Below are 22,331 nucleotides of genomic sequence, written 5' to 3' on the forward strand. Positions count from 1 at the left end.
AAAGTCTAGCAAAGAACCACTTCAAAACACTACAGCAGGTATCGTTTACTAGCGATTACATTTAAAGTGGGAGAAAACGGAGATGTGAGCTGAGGTAAAAACATGCATGAGGAAATGGTGGTCTTGTAAAGCTGAATCAAAACACAAATTATCACCCCTCAGCTCATTGGTGGGTTCAGAAAACAGCCAAGAGACGACTCAACATCCTTTCCATAAAGCAATCACATGCAAGCTCTGTAATTAAATCCAAAGTAGAGACACAATGGAAAACTATATGGGGAGAAGAAGGGATCTTCCATGGACCTGTAGTGGGTTTACTAACCATGGCTCCAACAACTCTCTAAAATATTCATGTGCAGATATCAAACTTTTGTAAAGCTTGTTTTGCTAGAGGCTTTTCTGTGCATGGACGTTAAAAGCAAGTACGCATGTCAATCCATGGTGGTAAAATATTTTAAAATGCATCTTGCGCTAGGCTTTAGCATCAGCTAATCTGCAAGGTCATCCAAAATCAGGGGTTTGTAAGTCTAGCATCTTCCCATAGGTTGCTTTAGGAGATTGCCAGTTGGACTAGATACAGCATTCCCAGCATCTCAAACAGGAAACACGAGTTGACCTCCAGGCCGGAGATACTCCAACACTCCAGCATGTTGCCAATAGAAAACCAGCCTCTTCTATTGGAAAGCTTGCTTGCAACACACACACACATATACATGGACTGGAGACCACATGCCGAGTAGCCACATCAAAGAGTGCTAATGAATTCATGTTTAATGCCACACACAAGCAGCATCTCTGGGAATGTGAGGAAACGGCACATTTAGGGTTTAAGCTGTGTGTGTGTTCACTTGATAAATAATTGGATATTCATGCTTCTCATTCCAATTCTTTGTCTTTCTAGGATACAACTGCGACACTCAAGTCTCACTTGATGCAGTTTCTTTTGTGCTTCCAGAAAACCAGCACAAATAATCAGAGTAAAACAGCAATAACAAGAAAATGTCTAGTTGTGAGTCAGAGGCTGGACTACAGAACTCTTAAGCATCATTGTGAATGCATTTGCATTCATATGCTGCCTTGTGACATCTCAGACTGAATCTACTGTAACAAGCCTATGTTTTCTCGTCCAGGCTGTCTCAATCATGGCCTTCTGGCTAAAATGTGCACCAATTGCCAAACACCATACGCTCCACACTGGGCATCAGTATGGCAAACTGAGTTGACACCAGGCTGCTTAAATCCTGGCTTCAAGTTGGGTGGGTTGGTGCTGGCAGTGGTAGACTCTGTATTTTCATGCTACTTTTTGCATTTCGAGCTAAACCCCAGGCTATCCGAGTGTCAAATAAGGTCAAGTGAAGGTCTCAGAGACCAGTTGGCGGCATTAATTGACAACGGTCCAAAAAAAACAACGGGAAAAGAAAAAGCAACTAAATTCACCTAATACCAGAGTGTTTGACTGGAGCCTTTCCAGGCTTTGCAAACACTCGACCTTGAATTTCATGAGATGTGTGTGGGAGGGGGTGGGGGGCCAAGGGCATCTGAACAATCCCGAATTTATCCTCCCTGATCTGAGAGCATTATCTCAGAACAGTGCAATTCAACTTTGATTACGGCATGTCACAAAATCTCATACTCTTTGACACCCGCACAGGAAAAAAAATCACGCATACGCTTACGCACACATCCTCCTGTTCGACTTTCATTAGCACAGCCTGCGCTCCTCATCCCTCTATGGACAGATGGAGGGATTCATCCCTGATGTGGGTCTGAAGGAAGGGCGACAGAAGGATGCTAGGAAGAAAAGGAGTTATGTTTACACACAGAGCACATACAGATAAGGGTTTTTAATTATCTACAGCCCTCCCAGAGGGCGAAGGGGCCCCGCCCACCAAAATCTGATGGGACTTCAGGACGCTCAAAAGAGAGAAAGCAACAAAAAGGTCACACTCAACACAAATAATGTGTAATTCACTTACTCTAAATGTCAATTAAAATTAACTAAAAATAATACTGAATTTAAGAGCCAGTGCATCTATAATTTCAGTTTTTCAATACAGTTAAGGTCAAAAGTTTACATACACCTTTCAGAATCTGCAAAATGTTGATTATCGTACCAAAATATTTTTTATGACTGACCTGAATTAGATATTTCACAAAATACATTTACAAGAGAAAATAGTACTTTAAGTATGACCCCGTTCAAAAGTTTACATACGCTTGATTCTTAATACTGTGTTGTTACCTGAAAGATCCAAAGCTGTTTTTTTTTTTCTTTTTTAGTGATAGCTATTCATCCCTTGTCCCTTGCTTGTCCTGAACAGTTAAACTACCCACTGTTCTTTAGAAAAAGACTTCAGATCCTTAAATTTTTGTTTTTTCAGCACTTTTGTTTATTTGAACCATTTCCAAAAATGGCTATGATTTTGAAATCCCTCTTTTCACAACTGAGGGACTCATATGCAACTATTACAGAAGGTTTAAATGCTCACTAATGCTTCAGAAGAAAACACAATGCATTAAGAGCTGGGGGGTGAAAATTTTTGAATGGAATGAGGATGTGTAAATTTCTTATTTTGCCTAAATATCATATTTTTTCCATTTAGTACTGCCCTTCAGAAGATACTTATATGTTCCCCAGAAGACAAAATAAGTTAAATTTACCCTGATCTTTAAATTCAAAAAGTTTAATGCACCATTTTTTCTTCTGAAGCACCAGTGAGTGTTTGAACCTTCTGTAATAGTTGCATATGAGTCCCTCAGTTGTCCTCAGTGTGAAAACATGAAAAGGTTTTACACAAAAATTACACAAAAATGCTGAAAAAACAAAGAATTTGTGGGATCCAAAGGTTTTTTGTGAAAAACAACGAGCAGTTTAACTATTCAGGACAAACAAGAGACTCAAAAAAAAAAAAACTGCTGTGGATCATTCAGGTAACACCACAGTATTAAGAATCAAGTGTATGTAAACTTTTGAACAGGGTCATTTTTTTTTTTTTTAATTCAATCATTTCACAATTTCAATCATCTTTTGTGGTCTATATGTAAACGTATTTTATGTGAAACATCTTATTCAGTGCAGTACCCTCTTATTTTGGTAAAATAATTAACATTTTGCAGATTATGCAAGGTGTGAACTTTTGACTTCAACTGTAATTCACAATAACAATATCACATAGATGTGATGCTGACAACTTTTCATGTGAAGGTCAAATTGACGTTAGCACTAGTGCACTGAATTGTCATTTTAATTATTGTATTATTGTACTTGTCATGACCTGATGTGCTGTTTGATGTCTACATGTATCAAACTTCCTCAGTTATTTACAGAATTCATCAAAACTGCAGCTCTCCCTGAATAGTGGCATTTCAAAGCAATGGATTGAGACCAAACGCTGGTCAGACAAATCCAGTGGATCTGAGAGACATGTTGACATCTGCCTGTCCTCGCTCGCTCCCCCCCATTTCCTTCGTTCTATTTCCTCCCTCACTCTGATCAGAGGGACCGTAATCCTCCACAGCAGCTCTCGGTTCAAACAGACTCTGTCAAACACTTTCCATCCATCTTCCTCTCCCTCGCTCACACACAAATCACTTCCCTTCTCTTTTGCACACAAATGCATTTTTTTCCCCTCTCACACCTTTATCAAACAAGTCCAAGTCTTACTCCAAGATGAAAACGTTTGTCAGGGTTGCTTTCTGCCTTGAGCGGGCACATGTCTCCGTCAGACCATAAAAAGATACTGGCTAACACACACACACATACAGATTCACATGGAAATGAACAATCAGATAAAGATACACACTCAATCATGCATAGAAGCACATCAACATACCTTCTCTTTCCCACTTGGTTCACCCGCTCTCTATCTATGCTGATGCCCAGTCATGGCCGTTGACAACACTGAATGTTATCTCTTCAGATAAAGATGTTTCGATATCGTTAAGAGGCCTATTGAAGAGCTACTGATCCTCATTGTCAGTATCCTGTTATTAGGTTACACTCCGAGGCGCTTCCTGTTGCTGCCATGCCCAGCTCACCATGTAAACAAATGTCTTATTTGTCACTCATTACTATAACTAGATGAGGTCTTGAATTCAATTAACTGATGTCTCAGGAAGACCACAAAGAAGTGTGCAATGGTAATAACCTGGTCATGATTAGATGGTGAAATATGTACTTTAAAAGGGACAGTTTTCAAAATATCATCTTTTGTACACCACAGAAGACAGTGAATAAACAAGACAGAATTTTCATTTTTGGTAGAACTATCCATTTTAACAAGGACTGAAACCATTGTGTGTCATTTCAGAGGCTTTATATTCGGCTTTTCTTCATTAGACATTTATCCAGATTACAAAAGACAAGCAAGCGGCTCAACAGAAGACACAACTGTGCAAAAATACTCTGATGCGAGGACAAAACAAGCCTGTCTGACATCCGAATTAAACACTTAATTCCTTAAGATGACTGTGCATTATTAAAGCTGGACTAAACATCCACAACAATAAAGACATTAAACAAGAAACACAAAAAGCCTCACTGATATAGTGGTCCATTACCACTCTTGTAGTAGTAACCAACCAAATGCACCCAAAAAGCAGAGCTTGTAGACAAATCAGGTCTTTTTTCTCTTTCACATGAAGGTCTACTATTCATGAATCTCAACATGTTCCACACATTCTTTCTTCACCTCCACATATAAGATGGGGGCAGCTAAAAATCAAATTTTTGGTCAGTCACACCACGTTGGACCTGCATACTGAAACTTTTATGTGCTCTTCGTTGGATTTTCTATGTTTTTTTCCTCTCTGCTCTCTCTGTGAACTTTTTTTCCACACTACTTGATTAGTTTTCAGTGACATTCATGAGAGGTCACCTCTCAGTGTTCAAGAGAATCTTATTTATGATCCCAACACTTGCTGTGAGACAAATGCACAGTTCAGCACCTTAAATCAAGACGTTAGCCACTTCCAGAGCAAATATATTCAGCACACTAGAGTGTTGGAGCAGTGCTGCTGAATTTGCAGCATTACAGCAAAAATATGTATTTTAGCTGAGCTGTAAGCTTATAAATTGCGTGCGATGAGAGAAAGAACGGCCAATGTGAAATACTGAGTCAAAAATATCTATAACTTAAATATTTATACTTTTTTTAATTTCAATTTAAATGTTTAAAATGTAGCATAAAATGAAACATATCCCCTAGAATGACAGTGCTGACACATGCATGCACACACACGTGAGCACCAGTAGTGCGGGACAGTGATGTGTGTGGTGGGGGTTGGTGGGGGGTGTGTGGATTTGATTTCTCACCCAGACTGAAGGCTTTTCCCTTCAGCTTTCCTCAAAGCAATCCTAGGGCGTTTCGGAGCCACTGATGCAGGTAATAAATCAGAGATCATAAAAGTTCATTTCCCACACAGCAGAGTCTCTAATACAGTGCTGATGTGTGCTGGGCCAGCCGGAGGTGGGGTCTGACTGTCATCACTGCACGCCACATATCAACTAAAAGGAAAGATTGCTAGAGGTTTCAGCTGACTTGAGCTTAGTTTTGCCTTCAATAATGAATGTGACTAGATGGCAACAGCTGGCCCTAGATCAGTAACTGAACAGCTTCCTAGCTTTTTCCTTTTTATGGAACCAACAGTTTTAGCCCAAAGGGAAATTGCATAGTCAAAGTGAGCTGAATAATGATGTATGGAGGACATGCATGAAATGTAAAAAAGCCAGATATGATCTATCAAACCAACAGCCAACACAGTCCACATTAAGCAAGATGAAACGTACGTTATCCAAACAGGGCATGTATGACCTTGGTGTCGTTAGTGCCATACTCTACAAGCTGAACTAGAGATGACCCATCTAGCACTGGTTTATATACAATATTAATACTCAATCTCATCCAATACAGTTCAAACAGCATTGGATGAACTGGACCTGCAAGATTAACTTCTTAGACATGAATGCTTGATAATCACAAGCTTAGAACTGATTATTATAAAACGTTAAACTGTGTTTTTAATTTGTGTGTGTTTGAGGGGGATGGAATAATCTTGGGATTGGGGCCTTGATACACACGACTGGATTCAACACTGGTAATCCAACTTATACCCTCCCATTCTACACACACACACACACACACACACACACACACACACACACACACACACACACACACACACACACACACACACAGCATGAACTATCTGGAATCTGAGGGTGCAAAAAAATCTAAATATTAAGAAAATTGCCTTTAAATTTGTCCAACTGAAGTTCTTAGCAATGCATATTACCAATAAAATATTACGTTTACAGTAGAAAATGTACAAAATATCTTCACGGTACATGTTCTTTACATAATATCCTAATTATTCTTGGCAAAAAGAAAAATCAATCATTTTGACCCATACAATGTATTTTTGGCTATTGCTACAAATATACCTGTGCTACATAAACTGGTATTGTGGTCCAGGGTCACATCTGCCACTTTAAATGTTTGAGCGCAAGTCAGGTATTTGATTGTCAATGTTTGTATCATTTATCATTCTAAAAGTAATTCTAGAGATATTGTTTCTCTGTGTCATTATCATTACAGTTGCGGTGTGGACTTCCCTGCTCTCATAGTATTAGAATGATTAAAACTTTACATCATTAAAGTTATCGTCCTCAATGTGAATGGCCATTAAGACTGGACATAAGCTCTGGCCATAAACCACAAAACCTCTTCGCTCTCACTGGCAGTGATCTGATGAGAGTGGACATACTTTAGAAACATGACCGCTAAATTCAAACACACTCAAACTGCAATAAGACCCTGTCAGTACATTCTGAAGGCAGATGTGTGCAGATTCAAAGCAAAGCCTAAAATAAATCACTGCCCCATTGAAGTCAATTGAACACACTGGAACAGCTTGGAAACACACTGTAATAGCCAGCAAGGCTGCAAAGCACAGTTTTAAAGAATCTGTCAGCCCCGCCTCTGTTCTAGGAGAAAACCCATTTTCTTACAGACTCACACAAGTGATAAATCACCGCCTCAACATTAACTGTGAGACCAAAGGGAAGAAAGGACAGAGGGAGAGAGAATAGAGATGGAAACGGTTTTCCAAAAGGTCACAAGAAAAGCAACTAAAATTGTGCCTCTAGCAAAGCAAAAGAAACACACACATTGCTTGGAACAACAACAGACGAATCAAATAACATTAGCAACACAACACTCGACAAAGTCAACTGGGATAATCATAAAGCAGCAGAGAGTTTAAGAACAAGGGGACAATTTTTGCATGCATGGAGTTTTATTGGATTTCTTCTCCCCATGCAAAACAAATTGATTTACCCTGTATTTCACGACTGCTTATATTAGCGCTATTGTGATAATTACAGCTGTTTTTTGAAGACTCACGCTGTGAGACAAGTCAATATCTGCTTATGTCAAGTCTTATTCTAATAACACATTATTCAGACAACCATAGCTGTTAAATTACTGATAAGAGCGAGTTTATAAAATGAGTCACTCATTTAGAAGCATTTTGGAGGAATTACATCTAAAGTGTATGAGTCATCAATAAACACTCCTTCTCGCTCTCAAACACTCAAAAAAGAATCCCAGGCTCTACAGTTCAGACGCATCCATAGTGCCACAAAACCATCACTGTGTCTGGCACTATACTTTCCTGGTCACATTGACCTTCAATACCACCATTCAGATGCCGACAAAGGCGTTTGCATGAGCACACACAGAACCCCGAGCGTATAGCATGAGTGAAGATGTCACGCCAGTAATGGCCCGGAGGCAAACCGTCATGGGTGTCATATGTAGAGATAATGAAGAACGAGAGGCACACAGAAGCTTCTTTGATGAGGGCTAACCGTGATGTGCTCACTTCCATATATGCGTGTGAGTAGACAGATGAGCTATTGTCCAGCGCTGGTAGATTACACACCACTCAAGCGTCACAAGCCGCTACAAAAACAAATGCAGATGAGCCTCATCAACATGCATTTTATACAAATCAAAATGTAAATGCGGTCCTGCGGAATCATTGCCTGAACTTTTCGCCACAACTTTCTCATTGAGCGAGCGGTGCCGCCGCACCTGGCCTGGCGCCAGCGCTCTTCTCCTCATCTGCGTGCAGGAGTCGGGACAGGAAGATAGCACTCCATTCTGTTTTCTATTTACCTTCCTCCCTCACTCCGTTTGTCAGAGCCCTTGGCGTAAACACAGAAGGCTGCTTTCGAGTCCTTTCAGCAGGGGCTCCTGTGGTTTGGGATGAAGGAAACGTAATCCATTTCTCTTTTCTTTCCCTCTCCGCAGTTGGTCAGGCTCTTTAGTTTGATTTTCTACATGCTTAACCGCGTCACATTACTTGTGCGAGTGAATCCGAGGGGTCTCGGTGAGCATGCATGACCGCTCTCCAGAAACTAAATCACAGTGACACTGGAAAACTGGAAATAACCTGTGTTTACCACATTTACCTTCCTTTTCTACTCTAAGAGGATGTTCCATCCCATAGCACTGGGGTGACATGAATCGCTCTGACAAGATTCTCATATCACCTTCATTCACATTAGCCGCGCCAAATAAGACGACTTGTGAAGCGTGTCCAATGAGGGCTTGAAAACGCTTATCTTGAAGGCACTGGAAGAATGTGGGATGGCAAGGGCACAAAACGCTGGTGGGGAGGATCATGCGACAATTGTAATTTCTTGTCTGCATCCCTGAAATGTTTGGAAATACAACACTTCATAATCCTGAAAAACATGTGGCGTCCTATAAAGGAGGAATAAGGCTTAATACTCAGCATTCAGTGTCCGAATCCATTGAACACTGCTGATTTATGACACAAGTTTGAATTTTATCGATGCTCATGATGACAGACTCACTGGCGCCCTCTAGCCCACACTGCAGTTGTGATCTGATGTGTACGTCTGTGTGTGGGGAGGTACATTAAGAGGGATAATGGAGCTAAAAAGTCATGTTTCCATGGGAACACTTATAGATGTGTGAGTGGGTGGCAGAGGGACTGAAGCTCACTGATACAACGGAGATGCTTAATGCACAGAACACAGAGAAAGAAACTCACATACACACTGACAGATTGAATACACGAATGCAACTGCAGACAAACACACTGCCAAGCTTCAATGCATCTGTTATAAACTATAGACATTCACAACATGGTTGCAGTTTGCTGAATGGATTCACCTGTGCCTGCAAAAATCGAGACAGCGAAAAACATGTTAGTTTGTCTAGTCCGATGCTTACAGTCAAGGTGAATTAAACCCAACCTCGTCAACCCAGAATGCATAAACGCCAAAAGCATACCACGGTCTATCTCCCAGACAAACACTAAACAGACAGAAACCCAAGTCAACAGGAAGTTGACTCACCTCAAAACATGAGTACATTTCCTTCAAAGGAAAAATTCACTGTCCTAACATTAAGTGCATCTTTGGAACCTAAAGTTTTCACAAGTTTCACTTTATCTTTTCTCTCTCTTTGCACGAACAAAAAATCTTGCTTAAAACTCACACGTTTGCTGCCACTCTGATGCCACTTTAAAGTCCCAGACTCCCAGTGAAATCAAAATGCAAGTTTTTTGGCTTTTAGTATGAATATGTTAGCCTTAAGGTTATCTGTAAGCTAGTGTGCTCCAACACAATGACAAAATTTGCATTTGCAAGATATAAGCATACAAAACTTTCATTTTCTAACTTCCGCCAATATGGATCAATGATTTTGATAACATCACCCTGCACTTTGCCTCTCATCAAACTTTGCTCAATCAAATGCTCTCTAAAATCCAAGGTGTCCCGCCCCCTACACTATAAACAGACACTGAAGCTGTGGCTGAAATCGGTCATTTTTTCACAGAATTTGTATTTTCTGTATGGTGAATGCCACGTAGTGCACTATATAGGAGATAGGGAGTGATTCAGACAGTGAAAATATGCTTTCCGTTCGGGTGAATGAAGTCTGGATTGGTCCACGATAGCACGGAGTGGCACAGACCACAAAACCTATTGGACACATTTGAATTCTACACAGAATGCTATCGTACCTAAATAATGTGATATGGATGAGAATGCGGCTTTACCCAGCTCACAGCCCAGGCTGTGATATAAACAAAACGCTATTGACCATTTAAAAAAATAAGGGCGGGACTCCTGGATATGTCCCTCCCCGTCTTCCTGGTTTGGTTGAAATTATGTCAACACAGAATAACACTGTTTCAAAGCACTTCAGTGGAACTTTATATATGAGACTTAAGGTGGACGTTTCAAACAGCGATGTTACCTACGAAAGGAACAAGATACGTATGCCTGTCTGCAGGTTTTAAATCATTTCATGCATCCGAAACAAAACTAATTTATTACCTGTCACGCATGGCTTAGCCGAGGCAAATATAAAAGCCGGCATAGAGGGATGTTTTCAATATAATCCTCCTGACCTAACCCATGGGAAGATCTGCACCAGAAATACTCTGTTCTGCTCTCTTTCCTCAGGTATATTACCGAAACTGCGCTTAGGAAAGGTCACATCACCAAGTTCATCATAACAATCTTCCAAATTTGGAACAACCTAAATCCCTGTTCAGTAAAGTTACGTAAAGATCATGTTCCATGAAGATCTTTTGTAAATTTCCTACAGTAAATACATCAAAACATAATTTCTGAATAGTAATATGCACTGCTAAGAATTTAATTTAGACAACTTTGCAAGCAATTTTCTCAATTGATTTTTTTTTTTTTTTGCACCCTCAGATTCTGCATTTTCAAATAGTTGTATCTCAACCAATATATTTTTTTTTTTAAATTGACCTTTATGACTGGTCTTGTGGTCCAGTCATTATGCCAACATATTGATTCAGCACATAATGTACCATCAAGAACAGTTCATAAATCGTTCAGAATGCAGACAACATCTGACATGGTTTTCAAGCAACTCTCATTGAAAACCAATGACTCTTGGTTGCTTTTCCACCTCCAAAAATTCTGTTAGTGTGAACAGGGCTTAAGGTTGGTGTTAGTTCATGGATTTGAACATTTAACCTTTGGGTTACCCACCAAGATGTTTAACCACTAAGCTAAGATTACAAAGCATGCGTGTTTAAAATCTAACATTGAACTTTAAACACTTCTAGTAATAACACCACCACATAAACGTCAAATTCAAAGCCTTCTCTTGTTACATTTCCCCAGCTGGATGATCAGCATGAAACAAATGAGGTGCTAGTGAAATTCACATACGAGATCAACAGAAACATACTGTAAACACAAGGCTTAAGTTGTTTAAAAAAAAATGACAGCCATTTTGAAAAAAAAAAAAGGAGAAGGAGATATACGCAAAGACGAACAACCTGCGGTTTCGTAATGGGACTCACGTGTGCAATGGTGGTGACAGGAAGAGGAGTTTCTCACTGGTGGAAATCACTCTCTCCTCATTATCCACACAGACACGCGCTCACGTACACACCGGCACGCATACGCGGTGGGACATGGGGGACGCACAGCAGGAGTCTATTCAGAAGATGTCACAAGCAGACAGAACTGTCACTCGCAATTCACACATTTACCTACAGACAATCCCATCCAGTCGCACACAGAACCGCACACGACATGAGCATATGTGCAAATGCACGGACAGATCTGCAATAGGAAACAGTCTCTACAGTCTTAACAGAAATATTTACTGTGCAAATAAACTTTGTACCTGGAAAGTGTTATGTGCTTTGGCAGAGGACAAAGTTAATTTACCTCCCAAAGAAACACTGTTCAATACATAGGACAAAAATCAAGGATGCGTGTTTGTTGCTAAGCTAACATAAATAGTGGAACGATAAGTCATAGAAACTGTTGTAGTAACCCAGTCATAACAGAAGGGTCAGGTACATGGTTCATTTGTTCCACCGCAAACACGCAAATACATTTTCAACAGGCCGGTAGAGGGAAACCGTCAAGCAGTCTCTCATTAAGCACAACAAGATTACAAAAATTGATTTTTCTTCCTCTTAGATTTCTGTTGGCTATTGTGTCTCACAGAGCTGTTCGGATAGCACACATCTTTAGTCAAAGCTCATGCAGTTCGAGATCATTTTCCTAAAGTCAACTCATCAGCTGATAATTAATTGGGTTACAGGTAAAGATACACACACTCTCATACTGTAGTATACAGAACAGCAAATGTATAAACTCCATAGAAGAGCTAACCACAAATGTCGCTTTACACAATTCACATTGTTCCAGAGCAGCTTCACAGAAAAACATAATGATGTTTATAGCCTAATATGTGACTATGGACAAAAAAAAAACTCATATAGGTCAATTTTTTTAAATTGAGACTTATACATCTGAAATCAGAAATAAGATTTCCATTGATGTATGGTTTGTTAGGATAGGTCAATATTTGGCCAAGATACAACTATTTGAAAATCTGGAATCTGAGGGTGCAAAAAAAAAAAAAAAAATTGAGAAAATCACCTTTAAAGTTGTCCAAACAAAGTTCTTAGTGATGCATATTACTAATCAAAAATTAAGTTTTGATATATCTACAGTCATAAATTTACAAAATATCTTCATGGAACATGATCTTTACTTATCTTTACTGATTTTTGGCATAGAAGAAAAATCTATAATTTTGACCCATACAATGCATTGTTGGCTATTGCTACAAATAGCACACACTCATATATAAACAAATTTTTGAATGTTTTTAATCCCGATAGAGATGTGCAATAATGCATATAGATGGCTTTGTTTATTAGAAAATACCATTATCTTGCCATTATTCTTGCCATACCTGCATCACAATAACTGATCAAAACAGTGCAATAGCCAAACTCAAATACAGATGCTGTTGTCTTGGAGAGCAAAAGCAAAACTTAAACCTGATTGGCTGGTACAGCCATTCAGCAACCTATAAGAATAGAGGGGGCGGCTCTTCTTTGGAAAAGCGGACAGAGAGAGTCATTCACCAGTTCCCAAACCAGTCATTCAGCCTCATGTCAACTGCTCTGAGTTCATACTGAAGGGTGAACACTCACTCTTGCATGCTACATATCAGCCCAGTCCAGTGGCCTCTCATCCTAACAACCATTCCTAATATTTTATTAAGTTTCACTTTCATATCATTAATAATGCCATGTTTACATTCAATGCATTCTGTATCTCTAACTATGGCAAAGAGCACAAAGATTTTGAAAAATGTCAGCATTATATTCATCCTTGCTGATAGCACTGCGTTTAAGGTCTCTGAAAGCTCTCTGGGGGCAAAGAGACAAGCAGACTGTCACACATTCAAGGCTGAGACGCCACTGGAACGCAGTGAAATGATTAAGTTTGGTGTTTTATCACAGTCTGATGGTACTTGCTGTTTCTCCTTGAAACTCAGGGGCACTCTGACTGCAAAAGCACGCACTGAGTGCTTAACACATTCATCCACAGCTACACTTTTAACAAAAGGTTGCAAAAAGAAAAAAAGAAAGAAAGAAAGAAAGAAAGAAAGAAAGAAAGAAAGAAAGAAAGAAAGAAAGAAAGAAAGAGAGAGAGAGAAAGAAAGAAAAAAGCTATATTGTTGCCTTGCGGGTGCATGCAAACGCACACACATACTGGCATTCACCTTAGCTTTACTCTATTAAAAAGCAAGCATAATTGCCCACATGCAGACACAGTGTACACTTACTGTACAAAAGCCTTGTTTCTTATCAGCCTCTGAAGAGAACACATTCCACTCAGTTCACAAAAGCTTAAATACTTCATTAACACAATCTTCTTGAATTCATAATTCAAACACAGAAACCTCCAGACACAGTCAGCGGCTATGAAGTCTCACTATGAATAGAATCTGAATCTTTACTGAAATACCACTCACCACAAACGTGTGAACTCCTCTGATTACTTTAGATTCCAGTACAAACCCCACAGACTCACACTCTCAGCCAATAAATAAGTAGCTATAACAAAACAGTTCATGTTTAAGTCAACGAAAATCTGCCAGTTACAGGGTTTGCAAACAGCAGTGATGCATTACTAAGGATGATGCTCATTTCCACAGCTGTGAGAGGGCAGAGGACTGGTGACGTATCCACCGGACGAACTGAACATCAGAAACATGCGTTAGATGTGTCCTCAGCTGATCTATGCTGCATTGAGGCAGGCATAAGGGTTTGCAGATGCGTTGAGACACAAAACAATGGCTCAAATGGACATGGTCAGCGGCTCAGGAGAACAGGAGTCATGACATTACTGCAGCTGGCCCTGATTTCACATGTAAATGAGGGAAAACTCTTGATGCGCCTATAATTGCATCTGTATGTGTATATAGACCAGCATAAACAATTCAGATAGATATAACACCGTGACTACGCGTTCAACGTGCCATCATGAGCGCGCAAAACGGACGTCTATACGTTGATGACCCTAATGAAATAGCTAAGAATTACGCACGATAACAGACAAGCAGTGCGACAAACTCAGTGTCTGCAAATAACACAGTAATAGCTAGTAATGCTGAGAGTAAAATCTCACTGTTAGCCGTTCATTCTCCACCCTCTGCCGTCAGGTAAAGCGCGCAAGTTGCGCTCTCTAGTTAACGCTCTCGCGGCACAGCTGCGTCCCTGTAACGGGCTCTTTTTGCCGAAGACTTTTAACAGTCCCATGCGCGCTGTTTGTAGCGTTTCATCTCTGGCCAGCCATACAGAGTGTTTCCAAAACAGCGGTTTTGCGGAAACATGTGCGTAAAATAATAAATATCACGCGAGCTGCGTCAGCTCTACTTTCTGTCTTAAATTACGATAAACAGAACAACAATCTAAACGCGTTAAATGTGTCATTTCCTCAACCTCAAGTTGTTCCGATATGCAAGATATGACGTTAGGCACAATATTTCTGACTGACAGCCTTAGCCACCAAACACTGAAAGTGAACGATGACAGAGGCTGTCATTATGCCAAACATTTGCGAACCAGAAAGTAAAAGAGGTTTGGAACATGAGGTTGAGCAAACGATGACAGAATTATTATTTTTGGGTGAACTATCCCTTTAAGACTCGTATGCGCTTGTGTGCTAAGAACTATGTATTTAAGAACTATGTATTTTAAATTTGCAGTTTAAAACAGTATCCATATGCCATTCGGAGTTTAAATGCAAAAGCTCCGGAGAGAGTAAAATATCACCATCCTGTAACGCACGGGTGCGGATGCTGCATTGCCCTCCTCACAGCACGCCCTTATACTACATAGCAGGTAACACGCCTCGCTTACCTGCTCAAATAACCTTTCCCATGCGTTATTCCGTTAAATAACAAGTTGAAGATGTAAAACGCCAATACCGTTATACGGTTGTCCCGTGTCAAGCGCTTACCTGTTCTCGCTGCGGATTTCACCTCACCGCCGCAGTCGCGCTCACACTGCGGATGATGGGCACCTTCACAGGAATCCCAACTCACTTACTCCACAAATACAGCCAGGCGCCGTTTTAGAACGCCTGATTTGGTGGCTTTCGAGAATCACCGACACCTGTTTTTATCGAAAAGATCCTCCGCGTTTAATTTCCCCTGGAAGAAGCGACAGACGAGCTGCAGAATCCCATCAACGACTAAGCTGAAGCGCTGGTGAGCGTTAAAACTGCCGCTCGCCCTATAGTTTCCATCATGACGTGCTGATTGACAGAATTTAAAGCGCACTAAAACGGCAACTGGAATTCCGCGTGTTGCAGTTGAGGGACCCGACCGCGCCGTGCGAATGCGCGTTGCAGTCAGAGCGGCTGTTTCGGAGTTTGCTGGTTCGCAGCTGACTCCCAAGTACTAGAGGAGAGGCGTGAGTCAGTGGCTTTCTGCTGAGACGCAGCGACTGTCTTGTTTTACAAACCCTCCTGACTCGCCCGCAGTGACATCCCGAATCTGGCCGCTGATTGGGCTAATTGTAAAATCTCATTGGCTGCAATCAGCGCAAGCGGCTGGCATGAATGAGGCATATGCTGCACCCCAATGTCTTTTAATGTTGTCTATAATGCATGCATTACACCGTGGAACGGGAAACACGGGTGAATGTAATAGGCTACTGCAGACAGAATGGTTTACGGATTTGGATATCTAATTGACGAGATGATTTGGAGATTGGGGTGTAAACATGGAATACAAACATTATGTCAGGAGATGAGCTTATATTTATGTACGCTCATTATTTTATTTAATCAGAGATTAATCAAAATAAACAGATTTGCAAAAAAATCAATTCAAGTGAGGACGTTAATTAACAAAGGGTGTAATTAACAAAAAGACATGCACATGATATTAAATAGGGTATTAATTTAGTAACAATAACATTTTTACAAAAACACTTCATAAAATCGCACTGCAGACTTGAAAATACATTTCAGCAGGTTTCTATGATTTTAGCCACTACTTTCATAACCAATAATCTGACAAACTTTTCCACCTTGCTGTACATGAAAAATATTGGTTGGCATCATGGTATGCTTGATTCACTGCAATATTCCTGACGCAAAGCTCTCAAAACACTGCATCACAGCTCCACCTGCAGGTCCATACAGTAGCGCATCCTTTGCTACCCTGCCACAGCCTCATGCAACCTAAAATCCTGGTCCTGAGAGGCTCCAAATGCTATGCATTTTGGGTGTCTCTCTTAATTTACAGTCATTTCACGACATTAAGCCTCCAATAACGAGCTAATGAGTTGAAACAAGTGCGTTCATATGGGAGCCATGCAAAATGGCACCAGCCATTCATTCTTAAAGACAATAATCTTCTGTAATGTCTTGCGTTTATTCCTTAAGACAGCAGTCGGCTCAGATCTTGATTGCTTTGAATCTTGTTTGCTTGCACAATGTTAAAATGCAAACCAGGCTTGTATTCTTCTTTAAGGTAAACTCTTCACTCCAGTTGTTTTGAAAACATTCAAATAGTTTTTCAAATTGTTTGGGTTAATTGGCTTGCTTAACAAAACTAATTTACTAACACAGAGTCATTTCCTAAATTCAGTCTTGAAAGTGGGCCGTATGCTCAAGGCTTGAATGTGTTGATGACCCATGGGAATACTTGAAAATTCCCTCTGGATTTGAGATTAAGATCCCTTAAGAATTTGGGAAGGATGAACTAATAAAATGTTTTAAAGACACCAGAGGTGTTGTTTTGGGTTAATGTTGAGGATTTAGTGTTTAAATGGTTAACATATAATTACCTGTGGATAGCGAAGATGCTTTGGTCATCCAATGGGTCGATTCTTTCCAATTATCCCATTTAAATAAATGAATAGTTGAAGGAAGTGGTACATCTTAATGAGTTTGCACGGCCTTGTGCATGTTTTGCTTAAAATGAAAAAACAACAACAAATAGATTAAGACATTTAAATACAAGCAGAGTAAGGAATCAATCTTAAACATCCAATAATCAATACACACATCTTTGGTATAATGATGATAAATGCTCAGGCTGTGGTGACCCAAATAGATACAGTTTTAAAGTCCCTATATTATTAATAAAAACAAAATGCAGTGTATATTATATTTTGGAATGCTAAAACAGGAATAGAGTTCATAGCTTCTATATATATATATATATATATATATATATATATATATATATATATATAGAGAGAGGCTAGTGCTGCAACATATTCGCTATAAACATTTCATATCCAGCTGTAAAGAAGATTAGGACAGGACGACTGCAAAGTCAAAGTCATCTGCTATAAAACTAAGGGATTATACTATTGAAAGAATTGTCATTTGGGAAGAATATTGACCTTTTTATAAATCAATGCAGAGACTATGAATCAACACTGAAAATGTCTGTGAAAACAGCAAAGTTCCATTGTACAATTGGACACCATTGATTGAGACTGCAGAAGGGTCAACTTTGTAATCTGTTACACTTCTAGACCTTGTCCCAGTGGCTGGGACCTGTCAGATAAAATTAATTTAAAGACAAAATAAACACACAAACAATTTGTCAGTTTAAACAAACGGTTCACAGTGCAGTGGAATTAAAACAGATCTGGGCCCCGATACAGACCATTTTTCTGTCAGTCTGATCAATAGACACTGTGTAGACAGGATGCGGACCAAAGGAAAGGCCATTGATAACGGCACACCGGTGTCACTCTAAGGACAAGCAAATGGAGTGACAGCATGGTTTCTTTTTCTAAAAGTTTATTCCTTAAACCACCACAGTGTATGCTTTACTATTTACTTCATTTGCATGGCAGAAACTTCTCATAATGTAATATTTTGCCTCCGCATGACAGATCTATATGATTTAGTTGTCTGTCAAGCAATCAGTGTTTCCAGTGATTTTGTGTCAGTTATTCTAGATAAGAATCTAGTTAAGATATATTATTCCTGCTCATGACAGAGAAGTACAATCTAGCATCGCTCAAATGATCAGTGTGTGTGCAGTGAAGCAGATTTAAAGTTCATAAATTTTTTTCCGCTGACACCTGCAGATAGATTCCTCAGACAGGTCGAGTCTGCTGAGGAACGATCAATAGCATTGATTGGCGTGTTTGGTGCCTAAAAGAACAGGATGAAGGAAGCGAAGCATGAGGGCGACTCATGTTGAGTCTTTTGGGGTCCTCGAGTTTGTGTCAGCAAGTATGCAAAAGAAATCAGTATTATCAGTATTATCAATCATCTTGTTTTATGTAGCTTACACAATTCAGGCAGTTAATTTTTCCAATTATGCTCCACCAACGAAAAAAGGTTAAGTTTTAACTCTAGTAGAATTAATTGAGAAAGACACTCCAGTGGCATTGCTGAATGAATTAGTGTTTTGAACAAATTAGTTGAGTGAATAATTCAATGACTGACTCAAATAAAGACACTTGTTTAATTCCTAAACAAACCTGTTGTATTCAACGACTCAAAGACGTTCATTTGTTTTAGTCCTAAATGATTCTGTGTTTTAACCGATTCAATCCAATTGTTGATTCAATGACTAACTCATAAAGAGAGTAATTTGTTTTGGTCCTGAATGAAGGTTCAAAGTTTTGAACAAATCAATTAAGAGAGTGGTTGCACATACCATCTACACAATATTCATTCATCGTTCATCTTTTTCTGCATTACGGGTAACAGTGCTAGATTTACACGATTAAAACATGCATACAAAATGTGTACCCACAATGGTCAATTTCAAAGCCATTTTACAGCATGAGCAACATTTATGGGCTGCCAATGAAAGAACTGGATTTTTAGTGTCTGGGAGTCAGGATTATAAAGTAGCTTACATTTTAGACATAATACAGGCAGTTAATTTGTCCAATTTTTAATCCACCATTGAAAAGATCTCAGCAGAATTAATCGAGAAACACACTGTAGTGGCACTGCTGAATCAGAGTTTTAAACAAATTAGTTGAATGAATAATTCAATGACTCACTTAAATACAGAAACTTGTTTAATTCCTAAATGAATCAGTGTTTTGAACAATTCAGTTCAATGGATGATTCAATGACTCGCTCATAAAGAGGGTAATTTGTTTCAGCACCGAATGAATCACTACGGGCAATTATATTTATGGACTGGCAATGAAATTATCGGATTTATAACGTCTGGTCGCCAGTAATATCAATATAGCTTACATTTTAGACAATACAGGCAGTTATTTTGTCCAATTTTGATTCACCAACAAAAACGTTCTCAGCAGAATTAACTGAGAAAGACACTCTAGTGGCATTGCTGAATGAATCAGTGTTTTTAGCAAATTAGTTGAGTGAATAACTCAACAAGTCACTCAAACACAGACACTTGTTTAATTCCTAAATGAATCAGTGTTTGTAAACAAACCAGTTGTGTAAATTATTCAATGACTTGCTCAAAGATGTTTATTTCAGTCCTAAATGAATCAGACTTTGAATGATTCAATTGAATGAATGATTACATGACTCCCTCATAAAGAGGGAAATTTGTTTCAATCCTGAATGAGTCAAGATTTTGGATAAATCGATTAAGAGAGTGGTTTGCACATAACAGCTACATAATATCCATTCATCATTATTTTTCTTCTGCATTATGGGACACCATGCTAGATTTATGCCATTAAAGCATGCATACAAAATGTGTACATACACACAATGGTCAATTCCAAAACCATTTTACACCATGGGCACTATTATTTATGGACTTCCAATGAAAAGATAGGATTTAGAGTGACTGGGAGCCAGTCATATCAAGTAGCTTACATTTTAGACATGATACAGGCAGTTAATTTGTCCAATTTTGATCCACCTGTTGTGCTCTGTAGTGTCATTGCTGAAGGAATCAGTTTTTGAACAAAATAGCTGAGCAAATAATTCAATGAGTTACCCAAATTTGTAAACAAACAGCTTGTGCAAATTATTCAGTGACTCACTCAAAGACACTAATTTGTTTCAGTCCTAAATGGATCTGTTTTGAATGATTCGGATGAATGGATGATTCAATGACTCACTCATAAAGAGAGTACTTTATTTCGGTCCTGAATGAACCAAGGTTTTGGACAAATCGATTAAGAGACTGATTATAACATCTTTTTCTGCATTATGGGTCACCGTGCTAGATTTACGCCATTAAATCATGCATACAAAACGTGTACACACATACTATGGTCAATTTCAAAGCCATTTTACACCATAGCCAATATTATGTATGGGCTGCCAATGAAAGGACAGGATTTATAGCGTCTGCCTTCATAAATGTTTCCACCCTCTTATTGGCTGCTTTCTGTGTGTGTTTCAAGACTGATTTCTGTCTGATGAACATCCTTTCGAAAACAGCATTACTGTCACTGCTGTGTACAAGACCTCATCTGTTCACAATCTATCTGTCATCAGCCGTGTCAAAACATCAGGCTAGACAAACTTTAGGCATTTTTACAGCTTGGTGTAACAATTTAAGGAAAAACTAGTTTCCAAGTTATTTTTGTCAAACCTTTGAAGTAAAGCAGGAAATTAAATGAGCATCCTTGAGCAGAATTCTATTCAGCGTCGTTTTCGGAGATAATCGCGTTTTCTCAGACATATTCATGTTGATTCATAGCCTCGCATTGATTTACAAAAAGGTCAGTGTTCTTTACAAATGACAGTTCTTTCAATAGTATATGATCCTTCAGAAAATCTGTACTAATTACATTTGCACAGACAGAAATTCAGTCTATACACACTATTTTCCACTATTTTTCTAGTGTTTCTTTACAGCCGTTAACAGAAAATACACTGAGAACTACATTTACCAAAACATACAAAAACTAAGATAAAAAACATAAATTTTATAATTAAATTACAATAAAAAAGTTAAAATATTAAAATAGAGTAGTTAATATTAATTAACTAAAAATATATATTTTTTTTCATGCATAACCTTCAGATAAACCCCTAAACTCTTCACAATAAATAAATAAACACCTTGTGGTTAGTCACTGTACATGAGCAAGTGGATTATTCTGGGCCAGAATAAACTTAATTGAGCTCCAGATTTTGTGGTTTTGTAGAGGTTTAGCTACACAACTACAAACAGATAAGCTCATGCTTGTCCACTGGATTGACAGCAAGTTCTGAAATCTCAATGTGGCCTCACAGCAATGATCTCACCAGTCTGCTGAATTCGGATGCCTATATATGAGATTCCTGTGTGTATTCATGACTGTCGTGACTGTTCCTCACACACAGCTGGTCACTCCATCCTCCCGGTCAATGGTAATCATTGTGTGCATTGTGTGTGTCTTCCAGGCATGGTGGCCAAAGTCAGACAGTTTCATCTGGAGAGATGGTTTATTACAGAGGGAGACATACTCAAGGAAAGCTGCGAAGATCCCGGGGCCTTCAGATGCACATGTGAAGATTTCCACAAGAATTTGCCCTTCGTCAGAGCCCGTTATCATTTGCATGGCTGAGACGCAGCAAGCGTCTGTTACCCAAGGCTGTGGCGATAAGCCCAAGTTGCAAACACAGACTTCACGGAAAACTTTTACAGGAAAATCTCCGGAATGTTCTTCCGCCTCAGGCTATTCAATCATGCCTGCTGAAGGCGAGGTTATCTGTGTACACGGTCTGGTCACCGGCAGCAATGTGTGCAATCACAGCGCAAGGGCTGCTTCACCAAACTCTTGTTTTGTGGTTCGGTTCTTCTGCATGATGTTTCTCTCTGGCGGTTTAAGAAAGCCTATTTCCTATAATCCAAGAGTTGTGCAGCAAATGTATTCCAACAGGGTTTTTGAAATCAATCATTAAAGAAAATCTAGCACAGCGATATAGACAGGTTAATAAGAGAAAGATGGGCTGTTTGTAGTTTTAAATACTGAAATAGATATGCTTCTTTGTTGAACTTGAACTAAAAGCA

General features: G+C 39.2%; 1 protein-coding gene across 1 annotated transcript in view; it reads left to right on the top strand.

The window, feature by feature from the left end:
- Positions 1–22,331, top strand: part of LOC141333750 (MICOS complex subunit MIC19-like) — a 636,840-nt gene that overhangs the window by 550,991 nt on the left and 63,518 nt on the right. The window lies entirely within an intron of this gene.

Source organism: Garra rufa, chromosome 4, assembly GCF_049309525.1.
Source record: "Garra rufa chromosome 4, GarRuf1.0, whole genome shotgun sequence".
NCBI lineage: Eukaryota > Metazoa > Chordata > Actinopteri > Cypriniformes > Cyprinidae > Garra > Garra rufa.